Source organism: Arachis ipaensis, chromosome B02 (assembly GCF_000816755.2).
Source record: "Arachis ipaensis cultivar K30076 chromosome B02, Araip1.1, whole genome shotgun sequence".
NCBI lineage: Eukaryota > Viridiplantae > Streptophyta > Magnoliopsida > Fabales > Fabaceae > Arachis > Arachis ipaensis.
In genome coordinates this window covers 3,166,228-3,187,409 of record NC_029786.2, presented here as the reverse complement: position 1 = coordinate 3,187,409, position 21,182 = coordinate 3,166,228, and positions in this window count along the sequence as shown.

Here is a 21,182-nt window from a genome sequence, read left to right as displayed (position 1 = left end):
ATTATTTTCGGCTGCCATCTCCTCCTCTTTTTTAAAAATCTCTGCAAAGTTTTCTCTGAATTGTTGTGTTTTAGCTTCTCTTAACTTTCTCTTCAGAGTTCTTTCAGGTTCAGGATCTGCTTCAACAAGAATGTTCTTGTCCTTGCTCCTGCTCATATGAAAAAGAAGGGAACAAAAATTAATAATACGGATCCTCTTTGTCCAGATATAGAGGTTCCTTTGTGTGAGTAGAAGAGAAGAAGAATAAGAATGAAGAAAGAGAAAAATTCGAACACAGAGGAGAAGAGAGGGTTCGAATTTTAAGATGAAGAGAAGTGTTAGTAAATAAATAAAATAAATAGAAGGAGATGAGAGAGAGAGAAATTCGAAAATAATTTTGAAAAATGGGTTAGTAATTTTCGAAAATTAAAAGTGAAAAAGTGGTTAGATGATTTTGAAAAAGATTTTGAAATTCAATTTTGAAAAGATAGGAAGTTAGAAAATATATTTTGAAATTAGTTTGAGAAAGATATGATATGAAAAAGATATGATTTTGAAAAAGATAAGATAAAAAAAAAAGATATTTTTGAAAAGATATGATTGAAAATTAGTTTGAAAATAATTTTGAAATCAAATTTTGAAAAGATAAGATTTGAAAAGATATTTTTGAAAAGATATGATTTTTAAAAGATATGGTTTTGAAAAGATATGATTGAAATTAGTTTTGAAAAAGATTTGATTTTTAAAATCATAATTAATGGCTTGATTCACAAGAAACCAAAAAGATAGGATTCTAGAATTTAAAGTTTGAATCTTTCTTAACAAGAAAGTAACAAACTTGAAATTTTTGAATCAAATTATTAATTGATGATGTAATTTTCGAAAATATGATAAAAATAAGAAAAAGATTTTGAAAAATTTTGAAAAATATTTTTGAAAATTTTCGAAAAACAAAGATAAAATTAGAAAAGATTTGATTTTGAAAAAGAATTTTTTTGAAAAGATAAGATTTTTTTTTTTGAATTTTTTTGAATTTTTATGATGAGAGAGAAAAACACAAAAATGACTCAATGCATGAAAATTTTAGATCAAAATAATGAATGCATGCAAGAATGCTATGAATGTCAAGATGAACACCAATAACACTTTGAAGATCATGATGAACATCATGAACATATTTTTGAAAAATTTTTAATGCAAAGAAAACATGGAAGACACCAAACTTTGAAATCTTTCATGTTTAGACACTATGAATGCAAGAATGCACATGAAAAACACCATACAACACAAAAACAAGAAAATATGAAGATCAAACAAGAAAGTTCATCAAGAACAACTTGAAGATCATGATGAATGCAATGCATGAATGTAATTTTCGAAAATGCAAGATGAATATGCAATTGACACCAAACTTAAAACATGACACATGACTCAAACAAGAAACACAAAATATTTTTTATTTTTATGATTTTCTAATTTTTTTGTATTTTATTTTTTTTTTTTCGAAAAACATATAGGAAAAAGAAAATAAGAAATTCAAAATTTTTAATAAGAATTCCAGGAATCATGCAATGTTAGCACTAAAGCTTCGGTCCAGGAATTAGACATGGCTTAATAGCCAGCCAAGCTTTCAGTGAAAGCTCCAGTCCAAAACACTAGACATGGCCAATGCCAGCCAAGCTTTAATTGAAACATCCTATACAGTAGCTAATTTGCTGAGAAAGACAAAAAAGCTCTTCTAAGGATGAGTGAAACCTTGGTCCAAAAGAATTAGACATGGCTTTATAGCCAGCCAGGCTTCAACATGCTTCATGAAACACTAGAATTCATTTTTAAGAATTTTGAAGATTTTAGAAAACAGATGAGAAATTTTTGAAAGATTTTTGAAAATTTTTTGAGAATAAAACAAAAATAAAATTACCTAATCTGAGGAACAAGATGAACCGTCAGTTGTTCAAACTCAAATAATCCCCAGCAATGGCGCCAAAAACTTGGTAGGCGAAATTGTGATTTAGATGTGAAATTGTTGTTCGAAATTGATCCCTGGTAATGGCGCCAAAAACTGGTGCATAATACCTTGGTCCAAACATAACTTCACAACTTCGCGCAACTAACCAGCAAGTGCACTGGGTCGTCCAAGTAATACCTTACGTGAGTAAGAGTTGATCCCACGGAGATTATTGGCTTGAAGCAAGCTATGGTCATCTTGTAGATCTCAGTCAGGCTGATTCAAATTGGTATAATGGTTTTCGAAAATTAGAAAGATAAATAATTAAATAATAAAGGATAGAGATACTTATGTAAATTCATTGGTGGGAATTTTAAATAAGCGTCTGAAGGTGCTGTATGACTCTAGGACGTCTGTTTTTCTACTGCTTTCATCCAATCATTCTTACTCCTTTCCATGGCAAGCTGTATGTAGGGGATCACCGTTGTCAATGGCTACCGTCCATCCTCTCAGTGAAAATGTTCCAAATGCACTGTCATCGCACGGCTAATCATCTGTCGGTTCTCGATCATGTTGGAATAGAATTCCTTGATTCTTTTGCGTCTGTCACTACGCCCAACACTCGCGAGTTTGAAGCTCGTCACAGTCATTCAATCCCTGAATCCTACTCGGAATACCACAGACAAGGTTTAGACTTTCTGGATTCTCAAGAATGCTGCCAATGGATTCTAGCTTATACCACGAAGATTCTGATTAAGGAATCCAAGAGATACTCATTCAATCGAAGGTAGAACGGAGGTGGTTGTCAGGCACGCATTCATAGGTTGAGAATGATGATGAGTGTCACGGATCATCACATCCATCAAGTTGAAGTACAAATGGATATCTTGGAATATGAATAAGCATGAATTGAATAGAAGAACAATAGTACTTTGCATTAATACTTGAGGTACAGCAGAGCTCCACACCTTAATCTATGGTGTGTAGAAACTCCACCGTTGAAAATACATAAGTGATCAAGGTCCAGGCATGGCCGAATGGCCAGCCCCCATGAAGGTCTAAAATCGCATGGTCTAAGACTCCATGGTCCCAGAACTTCGAATACAATAGTAAAAAGTTCTATTTATACTCAACTAGCTACTAGGGTTACATAGATAAGTAATTAATGCAGAAATCCACTTCCGGGGCCCACTTGGTGTGTGATTGGGCTGAGCTTGAGCTTTACACGTGCAGAGGCTTCTCTTGGAGTTAAACTCCAAGTTGTAACGTGTTTCTGGCGTTTAACTCTGGTTTGTGACGTGTTTTTGGCGTTTTACTCCAGAATGCAGCATGGAGCTGGCGCTGAACGCCAGTTTGCGTCATCTAAACTCGAATAAAGTATGGACTATTATATATTTCTAGAAAGCCCTATATGTCTACTTTCCAACGCAATTAAGAGCGTGCCATTTGAAGTTCTGTAGCTCCAGAAAATCCATTCCGAGTGCAGGGAGGTCAGAATCCAACAGCATCAGCAGTCCTTTTTCAGCTTGAATCAGATTTTTGCTCAGATCCCTCAATTTCAGTCAGAATTTACCTGAAATCACAGAAAAACACACAAACTTATAGTAAAGTCCAGAAATGTGAATTTTACATAAAAACTAATGAAAACATCCCTAAAAGTAGCTAGATCTTACTAAAAACTACCTAAAAACAATGCCAAAAGCGTATAAATTATCCGCTCATCAAATTGATTGGTATTATGAAAGATGCAAAAATCTTGTGATTATGCCAAGACTTTGATGAGTTTGTTTAGTTGATGATAGGTGAAAGGAAGCATGAAGGAAGGTTGAAAAAGGAGCCTAGAGAAAATGAAGAAGAAGCAATGCTTGGAGAAGGGGCAGAGTAAACCTCTGCATAATATAATGATGCTCACGTTGGAGGGAGCATTGGACATCCAACGTTACCCCCAACGTGATAAAGAAATGAGCTTTCTGGAGATTCTGGAAAATTGCAGCGGCGCGCACGCGCACATGCCGCGAACCCACGGATAAGGATTTTTGGCAAAGTGCGCGGATGCGCACATGGGCGAACGCGTCGGTAGGCGACGTTGGACCCCAAACGCTACCTCCAACGTGAAGGCCAATGTGCACGACTTTGAATCTAGAATTTTGAGTTCGAAAAGGCACAAGGGCGCGCTCGCGCCTATGGCGCGTACGCACAAATTCGATTTTTGGGCATCCGCGCAGACGCGCACATGCCGCGCACGCGTGGATAAGCTTTTTGACCCAAGTGCGCGGACGCGCACTGCACGCGTACGCGTGGATAGCGAGACGTTGGCCCTCCAACGTTGAGCCAAACGTGAATGACAGAACCAGAACCCAATTTTTTCAAAGGGCGTTTGACTCAATGTTTGGATGAAAATGTTGACTCCAATTTCAAAGACCAAAAATGCATAATTGGCACACTCTTCTCCTCAATTTCATTGGGTACCAATCCAATCAATCCTTGCTTCAATTAAGGCCAAGGCCCATGTCCAAGTACACTGAAGATCCAAGAAGAAGCCTATAAATAGAAGAATGTTTGAAGATTCAAGGAGGGTGGCTCTAATAGAGAGCATTAGGGAGGCTGGCTCTGCTAGAGCATTAGGAGTAGGGTAGAATAGAAAGTCCTCTTTGATACACTTTTAATTTTTTGCAATTGTCATTTTCTAATATTGAATTCAGTTTATGCAATCTCAGTTTCTACAATTCTCTGCTACACTTTTCTTTCCTGTAAGTTTACTTTCTGCAACCTTGTGTTTGAAATTATTGAGATCCAAATTTACTTTTCCTGCAAGTTTAATTTTCTGCACTTGATCTGAGTTCTAATTTACTGCTTACATTTAATTTTCAGCACCCAGCCCCCCTTTACATTTCATGCAATTTACCTTTCTCGTCATTTAAGATTTTGCCAATTTACATTCCTTGCTCTTTAAGTTTTCTGCCCATTTACATTCTGCAACTTTAAATTCCTTGTCATTTACATTCGGCTGCTTGAATTTCACTCAAATCACCAATGTTAGCTTGACTAAACTAATCACCCACTAAAGTTGCTTGATCCATCAATCCCTGTGGGATCGACCTCACTCTAAGTGAGTTATTACTACTTGATGCGACCCGGTATATTTGCCGGTTAGATCTATGTGTTTAGAAATTCGTTTTTCCACAAAAAAACACCATTAAGCACAGGACCGTCCAACTTAAGGACGTAAAAGAAAAGTGCTGGGTGGGAGACACCCCACCGCGGTATGATCGTTCTTGTATATACTTTCTTGTTTCTAGCTTAGATACTTGTGAATTCCATGATTTTTGATGATTGTTGAGCTTGTTTTGATATATGTTGATATGATAGGTATAATTGAATTTGTTTGAATGTTGTGATACTCATTAGGATTTTGTCAACCTTGGCAATCTTTGTTGTATTGGTTGTGTTGAGAAAATACTTCATCTTGAGTGTTGTATGATTTTGTGAGTGTTTTCTCAACCTATCTAGTTGATTGTATGCCAAGAGTATGTTGAATTACATTTTCTTTTTCCTGTGTTGTTAAAAAAAATAAAAAACAAAAAAAGAAGGGGGAAATTGGGCATCCGCGCGCCGTGCGCGCTCGCGCCGGTGGTGCATTTATACTCTGGTATAAAAAACCAAAGAGTTGTGCCTCTTTTGTGCCCACTTCGTGTCAGGCGGCCCACGCGCAAGCGTACATGGCGCCTGCGCGCAACCCTGCTGTCTCGCTATCGACGTGCAAGCGCACCGTGCGCGCGCGTCATGTGTGTATTCTGAGCTCTCTGGTACAAAAATCAGAGAGTTGTGCCAAAGTCGTGCCTGCTCTGTGCCCGCGACCTGACGCGCAAGTGCACCTGGCGCGTCCACGTCGGTCGCCACCCTCTTCATACGCGTGAACACGCACTGTACGCGTCTACGTCGCTTATGCCGCACGACAACTCTGGCACAACAACCAGAGAGTTAGGCCTACTCTGGGCCTACCCCGTGCCAATCTTCGCGCGTATGCGCAAGGGACGCGCATGTGTCCCTTGCCCAACCCTTATCGGTGTTATAGCGCTATATGTGCGCGCGCGCCGGCCGCGCAGCCCAGCTTTAAACTGTGCGCCCCTGCTTCGTCCCTCCTCTCATCTCTTTTCTAATTCTCTCTTCTTCCACTACTTACTCTTTTCTCTTCTTCCATACTTCACTTACATTGTCTCCGGTCACCTACCGGCAACCACCACCACCTCTGGTGGCCCTACATTTCTCTTCCCCTCTTTTCCTTTTGCAAGAACCCCATCTTTCCTCTCTCTCCCTCTCAAGGTTTTGCTTCTTCTACTCTCATCTCTTACTTTCTTTTCACATTTTCTTCTTTTAGTTGCATGCTTCTTTTAGTACCTTCTTATTTCTCTCTTACTTTTATTTGCTTGTTGCTTGTTCATTTGATTTTTCCTTTCTTATTTCTCTATGGATGATGAACTTGAACTTTAATTTGCTTGAGTAGATCTTGTTGTTGTCATTTGATGACTTTGTAAGTAAGTGATCTTGTGTTGATGATTGATGTTTCATTTTGAGGCTTTAATTGAGTGAGTTTCTTATATTTGCTCATTACTTGTTAGTTGCACGCCAAGTGTTCGAGGAAATGCACACATGCCATTTTGGTTTGTTTTGGTCTTGTACCCGCAGTTTAATGCTTCTTCCTCATTCACTTGCCATCTTTCAAGCATATTGAGCCATTCTACTTTATGCTCACCAATTGAATGCTCACTTTACATGACTTGTTCTTTCTTTTGGATACTTGAGTGCACTCTTCTCATGCCACATTGCATGCATTATTCACTCTTGCATCCCATGCTAAGTGTTGTGACCCATGCTTCTTTAGTTGTTCTTGATCACATGTGCAGCTGTCGCGTCTTCAAGATCCACAATTTACTCTGGGCACTACTTCTCACTTGCATGATGTTTTCCATGAGATGATTATTTGGGTTTAATATTTTCCATTCTCTTTCCTTTTTCAGGATGGCCACCAAAAAAGGCAAGGAGAAGGAACCAAGGAAACTGGCCACAAAAAGGGAGCCCCAAAAGTCATCCTCCAAGGAGCATCCTACACTAGGAGCCAAACCTCTTTCTAAGAAAGCGAAGGCATCCGCTCCTATTGATGAAAAAGAGAAGAGCAATCTGGCAAGGGACTCTTCAAGGTTCCCCAACTGCTTCTGTGAACTTGTGTTCCCCGCCATGGTTGATCGGAACTATCATGCTGAGCATATACTCACCCCTCCGGACAAGATTGCCCATTGTATCATACCCCGCATCGAGTGGCGAGGATGGGAGTTTCTTCTGAGAAAACCACAAGAGGTCAATCTCTCGTAGGTGGTAGAGTTTTATACCAACTACTACCTCCCCTCTCTTCAGTCAATATACGTGCGCCGAAAGTAAGTCCCGGTTTCAGAAGAGGCTATTCAGCAAGTGCTTAATGTCCTACCGGTACCAAGGGAAATGGATGGATACCAAGAGGTCTTACGTCAGCGGAGTGCGTTTGGGTTTGATTGGGACTCGATTCTTGGAGTCATCGCTGAGCCAGAGACATTTTGGACCCAAGGATGACTCCGGATGCGACCCACGTGCATCGATGCACGTTACCTTACTGTGGAAGCTAGAGCTTGGGCCCAGATCCTCTCCCACTATGTGCTACCTAGCACCCATAAGTCGTCCTTCATGGCAAATCTTGCCTTGCTTGTTTGGTGTGTTCTCACAGAGAGACCGGTGAACATTCTACTTCTTGTCCAGCAAGCAATGAGTCAAGTCCATGCTCGGGGTAATTTGCCATTTCCAGCATTGGTATCTACTTTAGTCGCTGCAGCGGGTGTTCTTTGGGAAACCATGGACACGAAGGCTATAATTCCGGCCAAGGGCGATGTAGTCCCGAGTGGGAGATACTTACAGCTTCCCTTGACAACCCCAAGCCTTGACATTACCCCGCAACCTATTTTTCCTTCCACATCATCATCACTACCACCACAAAGATCCACCCATCAACGAATTGAAGATCTCCACCGGAAGATTGATAGATATGAGCGGCGCAAGCAACGCCGCTATACTTACATCAAGAAGCTTCCGCGTTGTGTTACCCCCAAACTGAAGGAACCCGAAATATTCACATCCACTTCAAACCCAACTGACGGGAGCTCCGATGAAGAGAATAGTGCTAGTTCCGGTCCCGACCGTCCTTTGCACATTGCTAGTAGCACGGAGGACCGTGCTATATTCTAAGTGTGGGGAGGTCGTTCGACCGATCTCCATGGGTAACCATCTCTTCCTCACCCATGGATGTTCTTGATTAGTCAGTAGATTGCATGTTAGTTAACTTTTGCTTGTGAATACTCGTTGCATGATAGTTAGTTTACACTTGGTCAAAGTAATAACTTCCTTTTCTGAGAAAATGTGTTTTTATGGCACCCTACCAATTAATTGAAAAAAAAATTGTTTTGTGACAAACTTGCTAGAAGAATGTACTTTGGAACATGATTGTTGAGTTAAGAACACAAGCTTGTGGGACTTGAGCCTAATAGCATGGTCACATCTTATGACTACTTATTTTCTTTCTTGTGTGCGAACGTTCTCTTTCCATGAGTGTAATCCTTGCTTTGTCTGACTCTATATGTCTTTTATTTGGTGTATGAATGCATTTACATGATTGAGGCCATCATTTCAATAGTCACTTCCCCAAAATAGCCTTAACCCTTATCTACCGTTGCTAACCAACTTTGAGCCCATAATAATCCCTTTTGTTCTTAATTTTAGCACATCAACACCCCTAAGCGGAAAACAATGAATGTCCCTGGATTTAGATCCTTGATTAGCTTAGGTGAGTGAGGGTGTGTGTTATTCAATTGGGAGGGAATACCTGGGAACTTGGGTAGATGTAAAGGTAGGTTTTTGTAATTGTAATGAAAAAAATGTTGGGAGGTAAGAACATACTTATGTATTGAATGATTTCGCATGCATTGGCACTCTTGTACATAAAATCCCCAAAAAGAAGGGGACAAGCAAAGAGAAACAAAAAGAAAGAAAAGGAAGAATGTAAAAAAAAAAGAATAAAAAGAAAACAGAAAAACAAAAGAGACAAAAACATAGAAAAAGAAACAATGAAAAGGGGACAAATTACCCCAAGGCAAAGTCAATGATCACCAATGCATGCAGATGAAGAACTAAAGAGAAATACATGAGCATGAGGAAAAATGGATAATTGGGTAGCTAGGTTATGTATTAGAATTGCATAGGTTATTTTATGTGTTAGGTGAGGATCTAAGCTAATCAAAGATAAAAATCTTAAGCTCACTTGGCCATACATGCATCCTTACCCTCACCCTAGCCCCATTACAACCGAAAATAAGACCTCATGATAAATGTATGCATGCATTAAAATAATTGTTGATTGTTAGATGAAGGACAAATCTTGGAGAGCATGATTAGAAGGGAATTGAGTGGCGAACCCTATACACTTGAGCGAATAGAGCGGATACACTTCCGGTGAGGGTTCGATACTCAACTTCTTGTTCCCGGCTTTCACAAGCGTACATCTTGCAAGTTATGTTCACCGCATTGTGATACTTTGAATTGGTAGGATTCTTGGACTATCATGTCACCTTAACCCTATGTATTCCTATATATTCTTGGAGGATAGATTCACTATTGACCAAGTAGATAGATGCATTTGCATTAGTTGCATTCCACAACTCTCTTTTCCCTATATCCTTTGGTCTTCTTATCTTTAGCATGAGGACATGCATGGTTTAAGTGTGGGGAGGTTTGATAAACCCTAATTTTGTGGTTTATCTTGTGCTGATTTGAGGGGATTTTGTCAATATTTTTCGCACTTATCCACTTGAATTGCTTGGTTTTGTATCTCCATCCGTGTTTGACCTTGTGATGGTAAACATGCTTATTTGAGCCGGATTTGCTATATTTTGATCTCTTCTATTACCACTCGATGTCGTGACATGTTTGTTCAGTGATTTTAGAGTTTTCAGGGCAGGATTGGTCTAGAAGAGGAGAAGGAAGCATGCACAAGTGAAGAAACATGGAGCTTTGGAGCCTTGGAGTTCAGTCATCGACGCGCATGCGCACCTGGCGCGTACGCGTGGATGCGTACTATTGTGGCCACTCGCGTATAGCTGACGCTCCTGTGCACATTGGAAGAATCGTCATCGGCGCACACGCGTACCGTGCGCGTACGTGTGGATTCAGGAGCTCATCGGCGCGCGCGCGCGCCTGGCGCGCACGCGTCGCGACCAGCACGTGACCTCATTAATGAAATCGTGGCTGGCGATTTCTGAGGCCTGGAGGGGCCCAATTGAAGGCTAGCTCTGCATGGAAATGACCCAGGGATTGTAGGAGCAAGGGGGGATCACACATTAGACACTTAGACACATTTTGAGTTTTTGGGTAGTTTTTGTTCATCTAGAGAGGGAACCCTTCTTCCTCCCTAGATCTAGCTTGATTTTGATCTCCCATTGTGAAATGACTGGATCGGATCTTGTTGTTTGATACTCTTATTTACTCAATTTGAATCCTCTAGTGTTATTTTGTTTAGATCTTATCTTGATTGTGTTGTCTTGTTGCTTTTCAATTTTCTACCCCAATTCATGAACATTGTGGGTGTTGATTTCTATGAATATGTTGATGCTTCTTGTGATTGCTAGTGTTAATTGTGTAGTTTCTATAGATGATTGTTAGTGGGTCCTCATAATTCTCAATTTAATTGTAATTTGAACATGTCTCTAGTTAGTGCATTCTATGTGTTTGATGAAATGTTTGCTTTAATTATGGAGTAGTTTCTTTTACTCTTGGTCTAAGTTATGAGAATTGGGTGATCTTGAGTCATTGGGTCTCATTGGATTGTTGATTGGAGAATCCTTAGTGACCAAATTGACACCCATTAACACCAACCCACTACTAATTAGTAGATTGGTTGGGACTTATGGGTTAAAATTGGTCAAACCACTTGACGTACCTCAACCCTAGGAGTAAATGTTACGTACTTAAGGTTCTTTGAGGTAGACTTAGTGAGTTTGGTTCATCACAATTGGCTAATTATAGTTGAAGACAAGGATAGAGACCCCAATTCCCATGCTTAGTCAAGAGTACCTTAGATTCATATTTGAAAAACCAAAATTCTTAGTTACTAGTTCTTGATTTAGTTAATTGCTTAAATTTAGAGTTTCTTGCATTTTAAGATTTTTTGCATGACAAGCTTGGTAGTTAATTTTCATCACCATGATTCTCAACCCCGTATTTCTGATCAATGCTAAAGCACATGCTTGCCCATTCTTCGTGAGACGACCCGGAGTCTAAATACTCCGGTTACATTCTTATTTGGGGTTAGCACTTGTGACAACCACCCTTTCTTAATTTGGGATTGAGGATTGATTATCGGTTGGGCTATACTAACAACGGAAGTATTTTGTGGAATTCCGAACCGGTATACCTTCCATCAACTCTACCAAACCCTGCTCATGGAACATAGCAAAGTTAAGTTTGACTCATTTAATAAATGAGCTCAAACTTTTAGCTCAAGCTCAGTAGCTCACCAGCTTAAGAGCTTAACTTATAAAGTAACTAACAAATTGAGCTAAAAATAGCTCACATGCTATTAGGAACAAGGTAAACTACCGAAACTGCACCAAAAAACTCATATCGCTATGAAAAATAACCAAATAAGATTTTTATGAATGACAAAGAAGTCTCAAGATTTAAAAACGTGACAAAATTAACAAAAATATCATATTTTTTTACATAAATGATAAAGGAATTTTGTATTTAGCAAACAACTTGTGCATTTTATTTTAAATTCAATCATTCACAAAAAACATTGAAAAAATTCCTTGACAAATCACCAAATTTTATAAATAGCTTAGATTTTAAGTTTTACGGGAGCTTTCCTTTTCTTTTTAGAATTTCTTATTTTGACTTTGGCAGAGAGTTAGTTTTGAGTTTTAGTTTTCATTGCTATAGAGTTTTAGAGTTTCCGGGAAGAAGAATTGAATTCTCTTCCTCTAGGTTTTCTTGTTTTCATTTTCTACATACTTGTTTGAGTCTTGGGTTGGAGAATTGAGGAAGTTCTGTCTCAATCTCACCTTGAGATTTCTTCTTTTGCTTTATTACACATTTGAGAGCTTGGAATTTAAATTTGCTTCTTCTACTGCTTTAATCTTTAATTCCTCTTTAATTGTTTTCTAAGATTTGGATCTAGGAAGGTATTGAGATCTAGAATTGGTTACCTAGTCTCTTGAGTCCTGAGATCTGGAGTTTTCATTTTAAATTTCCCTGTTGAATTGCTTTTCCAAGTTCTTTTACATTTCCCGTTGAGATCCGGTTCATTTGAATTCATCATTTACTCTTTTGTTTGTTGAGATTTATTTTCCTTTGTTTAATTTCTGCAAACCCAATTCCCAATCCCTTTTATAATTCAAGCAATTTGCATTTCTTGCATTTTAAGTTTCAGTCATTTATAATTCTTGCAATCTAAGTTTCTACAATTTATATTTCTTGCACTTTAAGATTCAGCTCTCTTTTCCTTTTGTTCTTTTTAATTTCCTGCGATTCACCCATTCCCCTTTACATTTCATGCAATTTAATTTCTGTTGGATACAAATCACTCAAATCAACTTCTATTTGCTTGACTAAATCAACCACTAAGCTGAAATTGCTCAATCCTTCAATCCCTGTGGGATCGACCTCACTCCCGTGAGTTTTATTACTTGATGCGACCCGGTGCACTTGCCGGTGAGTTTTGTGTCGGACCGTTTTCCGCACATCATTCATCACCAAGAAATCCTGTTCTCCCTACCAACAAAGAAGTAAACTAACAGGTATCAACTACAATCTATGCCAAAATGTATAAGAACTATAATATCTATAGTAAAATCGTTCAAAATTGAAGGAACTCAAACATTTTAAGGGGCACAGAACAATAGTATGTTTCGTAACATACATTTCCATTTTTTTAAATTCAATTTAGCAAACTTTAATTCAGATATGAAATGAGTTAAATCGAAAGAGAAAACTAAACACTACCAGTATTGCTAGAGTATTCAAAACCACCAAACTAAGGAACCGAAAAAGGACATTCCGAAGGAAAAGCAATCGAAAGCCTCTAGAACAGAGAAGCGTGCAAATCTCTTCCTACACCACCACAAGTCGTGGACATTCTGCTCCCTCTCTCTTTCCACTTCACATCAAATTTTCCATTCCCTTCATCTTTCACAATTAAGGGATTCGGTAAGGTTTCTTCGAAGACCTGCAGCATTGGCTTCCGGAGCTGTTCCTCACTGAAACACGACTGAACTAAACGAAGTTCCATCAACAATCGCTCAATCTCAACATCACAAACCACCTTAATTGCACTGATTTGATGCTCCACTTCCACAAACACACAGGTAGAGTTTTAATAAAAATAAATAAATAGTGAAAACTTTATGCTGATCAAGAAATTTGTTATTTGATTTTGCTGTACCTTCGATTTCAAGCTCTTTGAATTGAGGTTACTGTGTTTGGGTTTTAAGTTCCTTCAATTGAATTGATTGTTTGACCATTTTCTTCGCTCTACGCCTTGGAAATTTTACCTTTAATATACTAAAACTAATATAGTAAGAAAAAAGGGATACAAATCTACAATTATAGTTATCAAAATTGAATCGGCAATCCACCCGGTCATATGACCAGGTCACTGGTTCAACCGATGGGTCACTAATTCACCCGGTTGACCCGGTCATAATTTAAAAATATAAAATTATATAAATGAAATTAAAATTACATATTAAAACTTAAAATGCAAGTCTTTACAAAAATAATAATAATAATAATAATAATAATAATAATAATAATAATAATAATAATCAAATGTTAATTTTTAGACAACTAATGATGTAAAAAGAGATAATAAACTAGTTTCTAGTACAAAATACTTTCTTTATTTAAATAAACAAGAGTAAGCAAAAGATAACATAATCGATAATCAAGTCCAAGTGATCTTAAAATCGACATCTATATCTTCATAGAACAAATTTGGAGCTTGATCAACATTTTTCTCACTTTGATTTGCATCTATATCTTCCATAAGAAACACTGCATTATGATGTTATGCAGAACATCTGAAACAGAGAAAGAAGAGTTTGAAGAGAAAGGTACAAGAAACTAGTGAACTGAATTAACTTCATCTTATTATTCCATCAATGAATCAATTCTACACACCTCTTAGAGGGATGCAAGAGCTTTATTTATAACAGAGTTGAAAAAGAGAAAAAGATCAGACATCAGAATAACAAACCCTAACTAACTGTACCAAACTAATTTTGTTATTGACTAACTCTCTTATTTCTTATCCCTTAACATACATCAACAAAAGATTTAGCATTTTTTAAGCAACACAACAAGAAGGTTCAGTAACAAATTCAAATCAAGTCAGTTATCCAGTAACAAATTCTACTTCTAGCAACAACCACATTTATGATAGGTTCAGCATCAAATTCAACTTAACAACAAATTCTACTTCTAGAGTTCTAGCAACAAATTCAGCTATGATAACTATGATAACTTTCAGGCAGCAACAAAAACATAAACTATGATATAACAAATTTCAGCAACACATTCAACTTTCAGCAACAAATTATTTTGGCAACAAAATCAAAGTGCAGTAATGCAGCAACAGAATTGAAACAGAAAGAACAGGGGGAACTCACCAAATCGGGTTGCACGAAGGAATCTCACGGCGAAGGAGAAGCTGATGGCAAGGAAGAAGCTGACGGCAAGGCTCAAAGCAAGAAGACGACAACGAAGACCAGCCCACCGGGATCTGTTGCCTCTGTTACCGGCAATGAAGAGCATGGGGAAGGGAGAGATTGAGACCAGGTGTGAGATAGAGACCGTGAGAAGCAAGAAGATGACCACCACCACCACCCGAGGGACCAAATGCGGTTCCATTTGCTTCTGCCGCCAGTGAAGCGAGTGCAGGGGCATGGGACCGTGACGATGACCAAGGTGAGTGGACGAGGTGAGAGACTGAGAGAGCGACGAGGTGAGGCCGTGAGAGACTGAGAGTGATGACTGTCGAGGTGAGGGGAGAGATGAGAGAGGGACTATTGAGTACTGAGTTCTGACTGCCGAGCTAGAGACGGAGAGAGCACAGAGATTCAAGAGTCTTAGATTTGGCATTTGGGCATAGAGTTTCATCGAAAGGGGAAGGGGAGGAGGGGGTTATGAAACGACGCCGTTTCAGGTATTAAGAAGAAAAAAAAATGACCTGGACCGGGTTAAATTAATCAACTAGGTCATCGGGTTTCACGAAAACCCGTCGGGTCGAACCAGGTCTGTTGCACAATCGGTTCAATGAGTGGCTTGATCTAGTTAGGTGACCGGGTGATCGGATTTTCGGTCGAATCGGCCGAGTCGAGCTGGGTTTGATAACTATGTCTACAATAGACTATAAATAAAGACACAAATATCCTACATAATATAATTTGCAACATTCATATACAGGTCTCCAACATTTATTAAAAGTTTTCACCTATCGTCATTTTAATCTACATTATTATTTAATAGACAAAAAATTACAGTAGATGGATAGCTTTTTGTCATCTCCCAAAGCAATCACTCAATATTTTCTCAGAACATTCTTTATTATTTTTTCTCCATCTTTTGTTATATGTCCATTCCCTTTGTAGCATTTAGTAACATGATACATATATAGAGATATCTTTTAGTCATCACAATATATTTTTAGATGTCCTTTATATCAATGTATATCTCAACTTTCTTTCTTCCTTCTTTCTTTCTCTTTTTATTTCTTTCTCTTTTTTTGCTTAACTCATTTTCTTTCTTGACATCTTTTGATTGTAAACTATTAATTTTTTTTTAATCCAAAATGGGATGAAAGTGATCCCAGAGATTGTGTTTCTTCAACTTCCAACTTTTTCAATGAATAATAATATTCTATGTGATCTGATATATTTTTATTAACAAATTAACATAGACAATAATAAAAGACAGGAATATGGTTAGTTTAACAAGCAGTCATCAATTGTATAGCCATAAAAGAGTCTCATTACATGAATAAAAGACAAATTGAGAATTGTAAACAATCATAAGCAAGACACTTATTACATTGTATTTAATGAAGATGGATTAGTGAACCTAAATGGTAAGCAAAACCGAAGCAAACTAAGGCCTTCATTCTTCCATTTGTCTTTAATTAAATTCAAATGACAAGCAAATTAAGGCCCCAGAATGTTAACTAGTTCATTCTTTTATAAAGCAGCAAGGTTTAATCATACACAAGCAAATTAAGCTTCTATTTGGGAAGAACACATCACAAATATTAAAAAAACTCTCACTGAATTGAATAAAGTTTAATCGCACTGTATTTTCATCTCATAACGAGGCAACCCAGAACTAGTCTAATAAAAAAGATAGATGAACAAAGAAATTTAAAAATTGAACTAATCCATATTCTTAACTGATCAAGTCATCAATATTCAATAATCAATTAATCAAAAATCAAGAGATGCACAGAAAAGTAGAAGAAGAAACACGTCATCAATGTCTATTCCATTAAGCAAATTCTAGTGCCAAAGTTCTATCATTCCAGAAAATGACACAAAACAATCATACAAAATTCAATAGTTTAAAAATAAATAAATTCAATTCACAGAGGAAGAGAAAAAATATTTAGATAAAATAAAACAAGAGACATAAATTTAGGTTCCAAAATGAGAAATGATAAAAATAGAAGATGAAGAAGGAGAACACATACCCAATTTTTGAAGGAAGGAGACGTTCGTTGTAGTGCTGGCAGCATAGTTTGCAGGCAGCGACGGAGGCTGCTAGTGGATAAAACAGCGGCAGTGTGCGTAGAGAAAGCAAAAGGTTAGAGAGAGAGTACAGAGTAGAGAGCACAACAGCAGCAGAGAGAGGAGAGGAGAGCAGATCGGCATCGAGCTCAAAGGTTGCAGCGTCAACAGTAACAACAACGGTGTACAATGAAGAAATTGGAGGGATGCTGGAGAAAGAAGTGGCTGCCGTTCTGGTTTATGACAGAGTGAGAGACTCAGGGACTGTGGAAGAAGAAGATTGGGAATTTGAAAGTAGTGGGTATTGTTGGATAAGCAAAGAGAAAATGGGATGTCTAGTTGTTGGGGTATTTTTTGGGGGGGTTTGTCACTCATGTATTAATTTGAAATTTTTAGATTTTTTATTTTTGTTAATAGTTTATTAGTTTAACAATATTTCTTTATATTTAAAGATAAAACTAAAATTATGATTAAAAATCAAATATTTAAAATTTAAACAATAAAATTTGAGACTAAATTGGAATAATTTAAAATAGCTTAAATATTTTAATAATAAACTATGTCAAAATATGACAAATTAGAGGAGGAGAGATTAAGTGTGACTAACTTACATCCTATATATGTATATTTTATAAAAATATGTTATAGGTGGGTATTAAACCAAGGATCTCTCACTTAGTGCAAAACTCTAGAAATACCCTAGAAAATCCTAAAAAATCCTAAAAAAATCTTAAAAAATCCTAAAAACCCTAAAAAATTATGAAAAATCCTAGAAAACCCTACATAACCCTAAAAAACTTTAGAAAAATACTAGAAAACCCTAGAAAAACCCTAGAAAACAATAGAAAAACCCTAGAAAAATCTAGAAAATCCTAGAAAACCCCTTAAAAATTCTAAAAACCATAAAAAACCCTAGAAAATCCTAAAATCCTAGAAAACACTAGAAAACTTTAGAAAACTCTAGAAAACCCTAGATAAACCAAGAAAACCTTCGAAAATTCTAAAAAACACTAAAAAACCCTAGAAAACCCTAAGAAAATTCTAAAAACCCATAAAAAATTCTAAAAATCCTAGAAAATCCTAGAAAACTCTAAAAAATTCTAAGTACCCTAACAAACCCTAGAAAACCTTAGAAAACCCTAGAAAATCCAAGAAAAATCCTAAAAACCCTAGAAAACCCTAGATAATCCTAGAAAACTCTAGAAAAATCCTAGAAAATCCTAGAAAACCCTAAAAAGTCCTAGAAAAATCCTACAAAACCCTAGAAAACTCTAGATAACTGATGAGCGGATATTTTATACGCTTTTTGGGGGTAATTTCATGTAGTTTTTAATATGTTTTAGTTAGTTTTTAGTATATTTTTATTATTTTTTAGGCAAAATTCATATTTCTGGACTTTACTATGAGTTTGTGTGCTTTTCTGTGATTTAAGGTATTTTCTAGCTGAAATTGAGAGATCTGAGCAAAAATCTGATTCAGGCTGAAAAAGGACTGCTGATGCTGTTGGATTCTGACCTCCCTGCACTCGAAATAGATTTTTTGGAGCTACAGACATCCAATTGACGCACTTCTAATTGCTTTGGAAAGTAGACATCCAGGGCTTTCCAGCAATATATAATAGCCCATACTTTGCTCAAGGATAGACAACGTAAACCGGCGTTGAACGCCAGTTCCATGTTGTAGTTTGGAGTTCAACGCCAGAAACAAGTTACAAGGTGGAGTTGAACGCCCAAAACAAGTTATAACCTGGAGTTCAACTCCAGAAACAGCCCAAGGACGTGGATAGCTCAAAGCTCAGCCCCAGTACACACCAAGTGGGCCCCAGAAGTGGATTTTTGCACTATCTAACTTAGTTTACTCATTCTCTGTAAACCTAGGTTACTAGCTTAGTATTTAAACAACTTTTAGAGGCTTATTCCGCACCTCATGACATTTTATATCTGAACTTTGTGTTTTTCAGCAGCATGAGTCTCTAAACCCCATTGTTGGGGGTGAGGAGCTCTGCAACGTCTCGATGAATTAATGCAATTATTTCTGTTTTCCATTCAAACACGCTTGTTCCTATCCAAGATATTCATTCGCGCCTCATTGTGAAGGAGGTGATGATCCGTGACACTCATCACCTTCCTCAATTCACGAACGTATGCCTGACAAACACCTCCGTTCTACATCAGATTGAATGAGTATCTCTTAGATTCCTTAATTAGAATCTTCGTGGTATAAGCTAGAATTGATGGCGGCATTCATGAGAATCCGGAAAGTCTAAACCTTGTCCGTGGTATTCCGAGTAGGATTCTGGGATTGGATGGCTGTGATGAGCTTCAAACTCGCGAGTGTTGGGCGTGTGACAGACGCAAAAGAATCAACGGATTCTATTCCGACATGATCGAGAACCGACAAATGATTAGCCGTGCTATGACAGAGCATTTGGACCGTTTTCACTGAGAGGATGGGAAGTAGCCATTGACAAAGGTGACGCCCTACATACAGCTTGCCATGGAAAGAGCCCAGCGTGTGTGAAGAGAAAAGCTGAAATAAAGCAGTGGTTCAGAAGACAAAGCATCTCCAAAACTCCAACATATTCTCCATTACTGCAAAACAAGTATTATTTAATTCATGTTTTTTATTTACTGCCAATTAAAATCAAGATTTCTTATTATCTGATATTATATCCTGACTAAGAGTTACAAGGTAACCATAGATTGCTTCAAACCAACAATCTCCGTGGGATTCGACCCTTACTCACGTAAGGTATTACTTGGACGACCCAGTGCACTTGCTAGTAGTTATGCGAAGTTGTGAATAAAAAATAGTAATATTGACATTGACATTGAGATCACAATTTCGTGCACCAAGTTTTTGGCGCCGTTGCCGGGGATTGTTTGAGTTTGAACAACTAACGGTTTATTTTGTTGCTTAGATTAGGAAAAATTTATCTTTTTGGTTTAGAGTCTTTTATTTTTTTTAAAAATATTTTCAAAATTTTTTTTTTATTTTTAATTATCATATTTTTAAAAATCTTTTCAAAAACTAATTTTATAGTTCAATTGGCTAGAGCGTTGTGGCTACGTTCTTGATAATTGGGTATTATTTTTTTAAAACTTTTTCAAAAATAATTTTTCTTTGATTAAATCTAGTGTCAATTTTTAAGTTTGGTGTTCTCTTTATAGCTCAGTTGGCTAGAGCGTTGTGGCTACGTTCTTGATAATTGGGTATTATTTTTTTAAAACTTTTTCAAAAATAATTTTTCTTTGATTAAATCTAGTGTCAATTTTTAAGTTTGGTGTTCTCTTGTTAATTTTTCTTAGTTTTCGAAAATTTTATTGTGATTTTCTAAAAATTTTAAGTTTGGTGTTCTATCTTTACATTCTTATTGTTCTTATAAGTCTTCAAGGTGTTATTGAGTCTTCCTTGTGTTTTGATCTTAAAATTTTTAAGTTTGGTGTTCCTTGGTGTTTTCCCTCCAAAATTTTCGAAAATAAGAAGCATTAGATCTAAAAATTTTAAGTTGTGTGTCTTTTGTGTGTTTTTCTCTTTCATCATAAAATTCAAAAATAAAAAATATCTTTTCTAACTATTTTTTAGCATAAATTTCAAAATTTTTCAAAAAAATTCAGATTTCAAATTTTAAATTTTATCTTATCATATCTTAGTTGTCAAGTTTTTAAAAATCATATCTTTTTCAAATATTTTCTATTAATTGTTTTCTTACAAGTGTCTTCAATTTTAAGACATATCTTTTTTTCAAAAACCACTTTCTCTCTCTCTCTCTTCATTTTTTTCGAAAATCCTAACTTTTTTATATATATTTTATTTTATTCTATTTATTTATTTCGGTTTTCAAAAATTAAATAAATAAATAAATATAAAATAAAATAAAAATTTTTATCTACATCATCTCCCTTTCTCCATCATGGACATAAGTGGAAATGAACAGTCCAGAAGGACTCTGGGGTCATATGCTAACCCCACTACTGCTTCATATGGGAATAGCATCTGTATACCCTCCATTGGAGTCAGTAGCTTTGAGTTGAATCCTCAACTCATTATCATGGTGCAGCAAAGTTGCCAGTATTCCGGTCTTCCACAGGAAGAACCTACAGAGTTTTTGGCACAGTTTTTACAACTTGCTGACACAGTACATGATAAGGAAGTAGATCAGGATGTCTACAGATTATTACTGTTTCCATTTGCTGTAAAAGACCAAGCTAAGAGGTGGTTAAATAACCAACCTAAAGCTAGCATAAAGACATGGAAACAGCTGTCAGAAAAATTTCTGAATCACTTCTTCCCTCCTAAGAGGATGACACAGCTAAGGCTGGACATCCAAGGCTTCAAACAAGGAGATAGTGAATCTCTCTATGATGCCTGGGAGATATACAGAGAGATGCTAAGGAAATGCCCCTCTG